The sequence below is a fragment of the Bactrocera neohumeralis genome, unplaced genomic scaffold (genome assembly GCF_024586455.1).
Source record: "Bactrocera neohumeralis isolate Rockhampton unplaced genomic scaffold, APGP_CSIRO_Bneo_wtdbg2-racon-allhic-juicebox.fasta_v2 cluster10, whole genome shotgun sequence".
Lineage (NCBI taxonomy): Eukaryota > Metazoa > Arthropoda > Insecta > Diptera > Tephritidae > Bactrocera > Bactrocera neohumeralis.
Genome location: NW_026089623.1, coordinates 6,210,587 through 6,218,897, shown reverse-complemented (window position 1 = coordinate 6,218,897; position 8,311 = coordinate 6,210,587).

The following is an 8,311-nucleotide window of genomic DNA, read 5'->3' as shown; positions in this document are numbered from 1 at the left end:
ATACGTCCTGTAGGTCGATGGTTTGAGTCTTGAATGTTGGGGTAAGTGTTGCCATCATTATGATCCATTTAATCATCTAAAAAAAATTACATTTATTTAATTGTAGCTTTGATTTTGGGGTTACTCTTGTCTTGGTATTTCTTCTTAGGTCTAACGTGAGCTTTATAATATTTATGTCCAGTTTCTGTTATCTGTAAGTGGTCATCATCTATTTTTTCAGCATTAATTTTCCTGTATTTTCTGTGATTTTTACCCCCTCTTATCTCTCTAATGTAATTTGGTCCGCCTTCTAATTCTATATCCTTCCGGTTTTCATTTAACTTCTGAATGTACTTTTCTTTCTTTGAATTTATAAGATCATGAATTTCTTTGTATCTATCTTCATGTACTTTGCCATTTACAAAATCAATCGGTTTGATACCGGTCGTGCTATTATAAAAACCTATTATTCTTATCATTTTATCTTCTATACTTTCGTCTTTGTTTTCTTTATCGTGCCTTAACAAGCGTATGTGCTCATTGATTGTGTTGTGTAGTCTCTCAATGTCGGCGTTAGACGTATGGTTACTATTGGAAGTATAGTGAATATCTATGTTCTCCTTTTTCAAAAATTCTTGCATCGGTATAGCTTTAAAGCCTAGTTCATTATCCACAACAATTTTATTTATTTTCCCATAAGTATTGATTATCAGCAAAAGTTTTGTTTTAAATTCTGTCCAACTCCTACCGTTTATTTGAAATGCTAACGCGAACTTCGAAAATTTATCAATTGCTGTCATAAAAAGTTTCTTACCTAAAGTATAAAATACGTCTATATGTAATGTTTCCAGAGGTTTGGATGGAGTTTCTGTAATTTTGTAAGGGATCTTCGGGGTTTCCTATCGTATTTTTCTAAGTTACAAATTTCACAGTTATTTATGAACTGAGTTATCCTTTGTTTTAATTTAGGATTGTAAATTCGCGTAATTAATTCTTTATATACTGCCTGAATTCCTCTATGGTTTTTGTCAAGATGTTCGTTTTTAATAATTTCAGTTAATCGATTTTCGTCTTCTATGTCTTCCGTCATGAGTGTAGATCTAAGTACTTTAAAATTTGGGTTATTTGAAAATAGTTCTTCGTAAACAGTTTTAAACATAGTATAAAATTCGTCTTCGATAAAAATAGCATTCAGTTGTGTTGGATTAAAATGATTCTTTAGTATTGTAATTGCTGTTTCCCTGTCCATTTCCTTCATAGAAATTATTCTTCTTTTATTTTTAAAAACAGATTTATTTTTTATTCTTAATGATCCAGAGGTAGTTTTCATTATAACTACTTGATTTTTAAACATATTAATTGGTGAAGTAGTACTTTTTATCGTTCCCCTGTCGCACTCTAGTGTATTAATGCTGGGTTCAATTTCAATCCTTGACAAAGCGTCGGCATTATTATTCTTTATTCCTTTCTTGTACCTAATATCATAATCGTATTCAGATAATCTTAATCTCCACCTAACAAGTTTTGAATTTGGTTCCTTTATAGAAAAGAGCCATGTCAGTGGCTTGTGATCTGTCTCTATTATAAACTTACGACCAAAAAGGTATGGCCTAAAATATTTTGTAGCCCATACGATTGCCAATAATTCCTTCTCTATTGTGCTATAATTTGTTTCATGCGTATTAAGGGTGCGACTGGCGTAGCATATTGGATGATTATCTTGCGAAAGTACCGCTCCCAAAGCGTAATTACTCGCGTCCGTTGTCAATGTAAATGTTTTAGAAAAGTCTGGGTATGTTAATATTGGATCATGTGTTAGTAGGGTCTTGAGGGTGTTAAAACTTTTTTCGTAGTCCGAGTCATTTATATTTATCTGTGAATCTTTCTTTAAGCACCTAGTCATTGGTTTAGCTATAGCCGAGTAGTCCTTTATGAACTTCCTGTAGTAGCCTGTGAGCCCTAAGAATTGCTTGATCTGTTTTGCTGTTTTGGGTATTGGGAAGTTAACAACGCATTCTATCTTTTTAGGATTGGGCTTGACTCCTTCCGTTGTAATTATGTGCCCAAGGAACTCTGTTTCCTTTTTTAGAAATTCTGATTTATCTAGCTGGACTTTTAAATTTGCCTCCTGTAATCTTGCGAATATAAGTCTAAGTGAGTTCATATGTTCCTGTAAGGATGTTGAAAATATGATTATATCGTCCAGGTATACTAGGCAGATTTTGTTGATATAATCTTGGAGTAGATTATTCATCAATCTCTGGAACGTTGCAGGGGCTGTTTTTAGTCCGAAAGGCATTCGCAGAAATTCATAGTGCCCTCCTTCGACACTAAATGCAGTTTTGTGGATGTCTTCTTCCTCTATCTCGATTTGGTGGAAACCCTTCGCCAGATCGAGTGTAGTGAAGTACTGGCTTCTTCCCAGTTTTTCAAGAATCTCGTCTATGTTCGGGATGGGAAACTTGTCATCGATCGTTACTTCGTTCAGTTTACGATAGTCGATTACAAGTCTCCACTTTGGTTTCCCGCTGGCATCGGCCTTCTTTGGCACGATCCAAATTGGGGCTGAGTAGGGAGAATTGCTATTCCTAATTATCCCGTGTTTTAACATTTCTTGGATTTGATCTGTGACTTCTTCCTTATGTACGTATGGGTACCTATATGACTTAGAAAATATAGGTATGTTGTTTGTAGTTCTAATTCTATGTTTTATTGCTGAAGTAAATGAAAGTCCTTCATTTTCCTGGTAAAAAATATTACGATATTCTTTTATTATTTGCAACAATTGTGACCTTTCCTCGGGGTTCAAGTGCCCTATTCTAATTTGGTCAGCCAATGGTTTAGATTCTTTATTTTCGATTATGTTAAAATTTTCGTGATCTACTTTTTGCGTAGTCACCCGATTGGTTTCAGATAGTAAGTTTATCTTTGCTTCTTGATTTCTTACATTTAAAATTCCCTCTCTTACAATGTTTCCGCTGTTTTCTTCCTTATAATATACTAGGTCAGAGTCATCTGGTACTACTATCTTTCTTTCATTTAAGTTTTCGTTTTCGAAGTGCATAGGGAGTGTCTTGTTACCGATCTTTATTTCGTTCTTTTTATAATCGATACAGGCATTTAGTGGTCTCAATATATCGTTACCTATTAGACCGTCAAAAAAGTTATGAAATTTTATTATATAAAACTCTATTGGTTTATTAGTTCCAATGTCGCTAAATTCTTCGAACATGGGTACTATTGCCTTTTTGTCAACGTAAATTCGATGTTGGAGAGTTTTAATTAAAAGTGGGCTAGTTGGATGAATTCTTTTGGGGTCGCAGATACCCGGATTTAAAATGGAGTTTGTTGCGCCTGTGTCTATTATAAGTCTTATAAAACCTATCTTTGTTTTTATTATTATAAATGGTAATTTATTCTTGAGGCTGATTCCTGAAAATTTTCAGCCACTTCTATTTTTCCTATGTCCATAGGTTCCGGTTGGTTTCTGAAATTTGGTCTCTGGAAGGATGGGTTTTGAGGACTAGGGTTTTGTGGGTTTGCTTGTTGGTATGGCTGGGATTGTTGGTAATTTCTTCCGTTATTTTGGGGCATTGGTTGGAAATTCCTTCTGTTGAATAGTTGTTGGGAATTCCCGTATTGTGTTCTATTCCTACTGTCTTTTTTATTGTATTGTGTATTGTTTCTATAGTCAGTATTCCTATTACTTGAATGAGTTTTAAATTCTGTGCTGTTGTTCACGTTATTGTTCCCTGTATGTGCGTACCCGGCTTGGAACAGTATGTCCATAGCATGTTCCAAGTCTTCTGGGTTCCTACAGAAAAGGATTGATTTCATTGGTTCAGGAAGTTTGTTTTTAAAGATATTGAGGGCAGTGCGCTTGTTGTTCATCGCACTCTCTCTAGTTGCTTCGGTTTCTCCTAAAATGGTTACTAATTTGTTATTTAACCTGTGTAACCTGGTTTTCATGTCGTTGTAAAAATCTAAAGTGTTTGTTCTAAAGGTCACGCTTCGTAATTCGTCAAAGAGTTCTTCGCAAGAACGTCTATCCCCGAAATTATTCTGTAGTATGTTTTTAATCTCTGTCCATGAGGTCGCGTGGCAGTTTATTTCTATTGCCTGTCTTGCTCTTCCTTTTAGCTTTGATTTTATTAAGTCCGAAAAAACTAGTTGGGACAGTTCGTCATATGTTTGTAGGTGTGGGTGTATTCGGTTAATAAGTGTGGTGAATGTCTGCAGGTCTCTTGAGTCGCCACAGAATTCAGGTAAGTTATTAAGATATTTTAAAGGGTTTATAGTAAGAATGTTTTGAGCTGGTACTGCCATTTTATTTCCCTTTTTTTTTAGGTTCGGGAGGAAGAAAAAAGAAATTCTCTCTAATAATATGTTTTAAATAATGTTTCTTTGCTTGGGTTTTTATCAAGGTTACTTTATGTAGGAACTCTTGCAACTTTTTGATTTCTTGTTTTCCAGACGTATATTTTAATTTTCTTTCAATTTCTTACTCTATGCTAATTTTATCAGTTACATACAGTTAATAATAATAATAATAATATATAATATAGTTAATCGGATTCTCACTTTCTGATGTTGTTGTTGAATATTATATTGCTGTCTGCCTGGCTCTGTGTTGGGTTTGAAGTTGATCTGGATGTGTTTCCAAGGATGGAAAAAATATTGTCACTATGTTGAGTTTAAAGTTGATTAGGATGTGCAGTTGGTTTCTGATGAGTTGTTAATATGGGTATATCTTTATATTTCGGTTGTTGTCTGAAATTATCATCGATAAGAGTAAATCTTTTTTACCCTTTTCTTTACCCCCTTCCTGTATCATTTTCGAAAAATTTGTATGTTTTAAAGGATTCGTTCTTCAATCTTATGAAGTTCAAATGTCACTCTCACTAAACTTTTTCGCAAAAATTATATTGTATGCTTAGAAGATTCGTTCTTCAATCTTATGAAGTTCAAATGTCACTTTCACTAAACGTTTTCGCAGAAATATTTTGTATGTTTTAAAGGATTCGTTCTTCAATCTTATGAAGTTCAAATGTCACTTTCACTAAACGTTTTCGCAAAAATATTTTGTATGTTTTAAAGGATTCGTTGTTCTTATTTTTTTTTCTACCCGTTACGAATATAGAAATATTCAATATCCTTTCTTATGTAACTTGATTTTAAATTTTTACACACAAGGATACACGGGTATCCTACCGACTGCGCCACTTTTTTCACCGAAGTGATGAACAACGACAAATTAAACAACTGAGTTGAAGGTTTAATCGATAATCAGCCTTCCGTTTTATTTTGTGCTTTCTTAAATACTAATATTTTGCTTTCTTGCAATAACTTAAAAATAAATGCTTGCGTAAAAATTCTTAGGAAATGTGTCTTGTGCATTTTGCAAAGTAATACAGTTAATAAAGTTATTATACATTTTGTTAACTGTTGCATTTTCGTTAGCGGAAATGCACTTGAATGAACAATAAATACAAATTATTAAAATTCTTCGGAGTTGTTGACTGTTGCATTTTCGTTAGTGGAATTAGTGGTACATTTTATTAACTGTTGCATTTTCGTTAGCGAAAATGCACTTGGACAAACAATTCTTTGGAAAACTCAATTAATAAATATTCGTATTCTTTGAAAATAGTATTCTTTTTTAAAATATCATAAAGTGATTTAAATGGTTTATTCATACATTAAAGGATCACTATATAGTAATTTTCAATCGTAATATCTGTACGGTGATTTAATTTAAATGTCCAAAAATTGGTACTTTATCCGATCTGGCTTTAAAAGAAAATGCTATAAAAACACAAATTTTGAGACGCTATTACACTGGAATAAGTTGGTTTATCCTAGAAACGACTTTTACCATGTCGTTTTTATGTTTCATAAAATCAACTCTTGCTTATTTTTTTTAGTCAATCAATGTTCCTATTACCGTTATTTTCAGTTAAAGGCAAGTCGCCTTATTCCGGTTGTCGTTTTAAAACGAAATAAGAATGGCTATTTGGTATTCTTGTTGGTGTAATCGACTTTTATCGAAAATAAATTCGTATTTCCCATTTTGAAACGAATGTAGTAATGACAAAGTTGATTCTTGTCGTTGTATTAATTGAGAGCGAGATAAAAACGAACGTGATTTGAAATGAATATGAAAATTTCTTACATGAAGCAGTTGGAAACTTTATTCTGCGCATCCGAAGGTTTAATAAAGGGAATAAAACCACTGAATTTCGATATTTTTTGAAGGGATATTCATGTCGTGACGAATACGGTTGTTATAAAGTAAATAAAATTTGCAAAATAGCATTTTGATATCTATGAAGGTGCTTAACATTTATATTTAATCCACGGAAAGACTTTAAATTCAAAATATGTACAAAAATGGTTATCAACAAATCCGAAGCTATAGCAACCGAAGGAAGAGTTGTTGGACTTTTTCAAAAATGCAGAGAATATTTAATTTTCAAATATAAAATTATGCGAAATATAAACTTTTCCTATTAATACTTTCACAGACCAGTTCATTTCTCTTAGACAAGTACAAGAAGAGAATGAGTCGTGTACAAAAATAAAATTATTTATTGCGAAAAGCAATAAAGTCAAACAGATTATTCCAAAATTTGACAGAATCTCTTTCTTTCCTATCCTATAAAATTAACCATCAATCAAACTGCGCAGTTTGCATTACCCTAATTGCCTATTATTATTGTAATTGTCGTATAATACTTAAATTCACAGAATTAATCGATTATTTTCTGGAAAACAACCAATAACAACTTAATACAATAACATTATTGGGCGTTATCGCACTTTTTTAATTTCTGATTAAAATATCGGTAATTTTTCTTTGACTTTTCGATATACTTGAAGAATACGATTTTAGGAACGAAACGACGGCTATAGTGTTTTTGTAGACAATTAAAACGACAACGGGAATTTATTTAGGAAACATTATTTTCTTTATAATTTCAAACTAAGAAAAATTAAAAATTTGTTGAACTCGTGGAGTAAAATTTATTAACTGGATGAGGCAAGCTACAATTAGACATTAAAATATAATTAAGGGATCGTGGGAATTGCTTCCAGCATAAAGAATCGATACAATCTACTACTTCTAGGAATATACTTCTTGAGTAAAATTAAATTTTTGAAGCGTTTTCCTCCTTATCAATCCTTGATGTTTCATCCACAGTTCACAATTATGGTGTTTATAATATTTAAAAGCAGGTGTTGTAACAACACGTAGATTGCTTCAGTCCAAAGTTAAACTCTTTTAAAAAGCATTCTTGATAACTACAGGCTGCAAAAAAATGCAGAGTTTGTGGTAAAGTTTTTTCAGCTCATATAAAAAGAATTATACCTCATAACTTATGAATCTGCAATAAACATTGTTTAAAAGCATTTTTATTATCAATGAAACTGAAATCAAAACTAAAGGTGAGCAATATCTATGTAAATTAAATTGATTGGATTTTTCATTTCATTTCATTAATCTCTCAAATCGTAATTTTTAAGGTTGACAACACCCACCAAGCTAATGATAATAGTAGAAAATCGTAATACCAAGAAAATTTGATTTGAAGATGAATTGCAATGACTTGAATTCAATCTAGTGGATCTGAAAACCGTAATAGGGGTTAATGTAATTAATCATTCATTAAAGTTTAACTACAACTGCTTGTTGGCGGTTTCAAATTTTTGATACTCTAGTCATCCCGATGCAGTGGAGGATCCAGAGACGATTCTTGGGGGGGAAATTGAATTTATCTTTCGATTTGGGCTTCAAACTCATTATTGCGAGAGAAATACAGTACAAATTATGAAACAAAAATAATCAATTCCAATTTTTAGGCAAACAAAGTCATTATAATCGAAAAGTCAACCATATGCATGCATTACATAGTGGCTCATTTTATTAAAAATTCAAACAGAAAAATCCTTTTACATTGAGTGTTTCTTAACGCAAAACGATGACTGGCAAGTTTTGCGAATCCTTCGAGAACGTTCAGAGCTCGCGTTTGTTACGGGAAGTGTGCAAAATACTCGGAGATAGGTGTGGATTGTTGGGAATATGTCGACATCACATTTTCTTAATGTTTCCAGTGCAGAAGTTGGAATTTCCCTGCCTTCAATTTTTTGTTGCTGCTGCCAGTGACATTGCCAGTAGCTTAATTCACCTTTGAATTTCAATTTTTGTACGCTTTTTTCATCATCCAGAAGATTCCCGAATCTTTCTATCAAGCATCCGATTAGATAATCGATTTCGTTTTCTTTTAAAAGACTTGCTTTTTCTGGGAGCCACACACACAATTGGTAACCATCC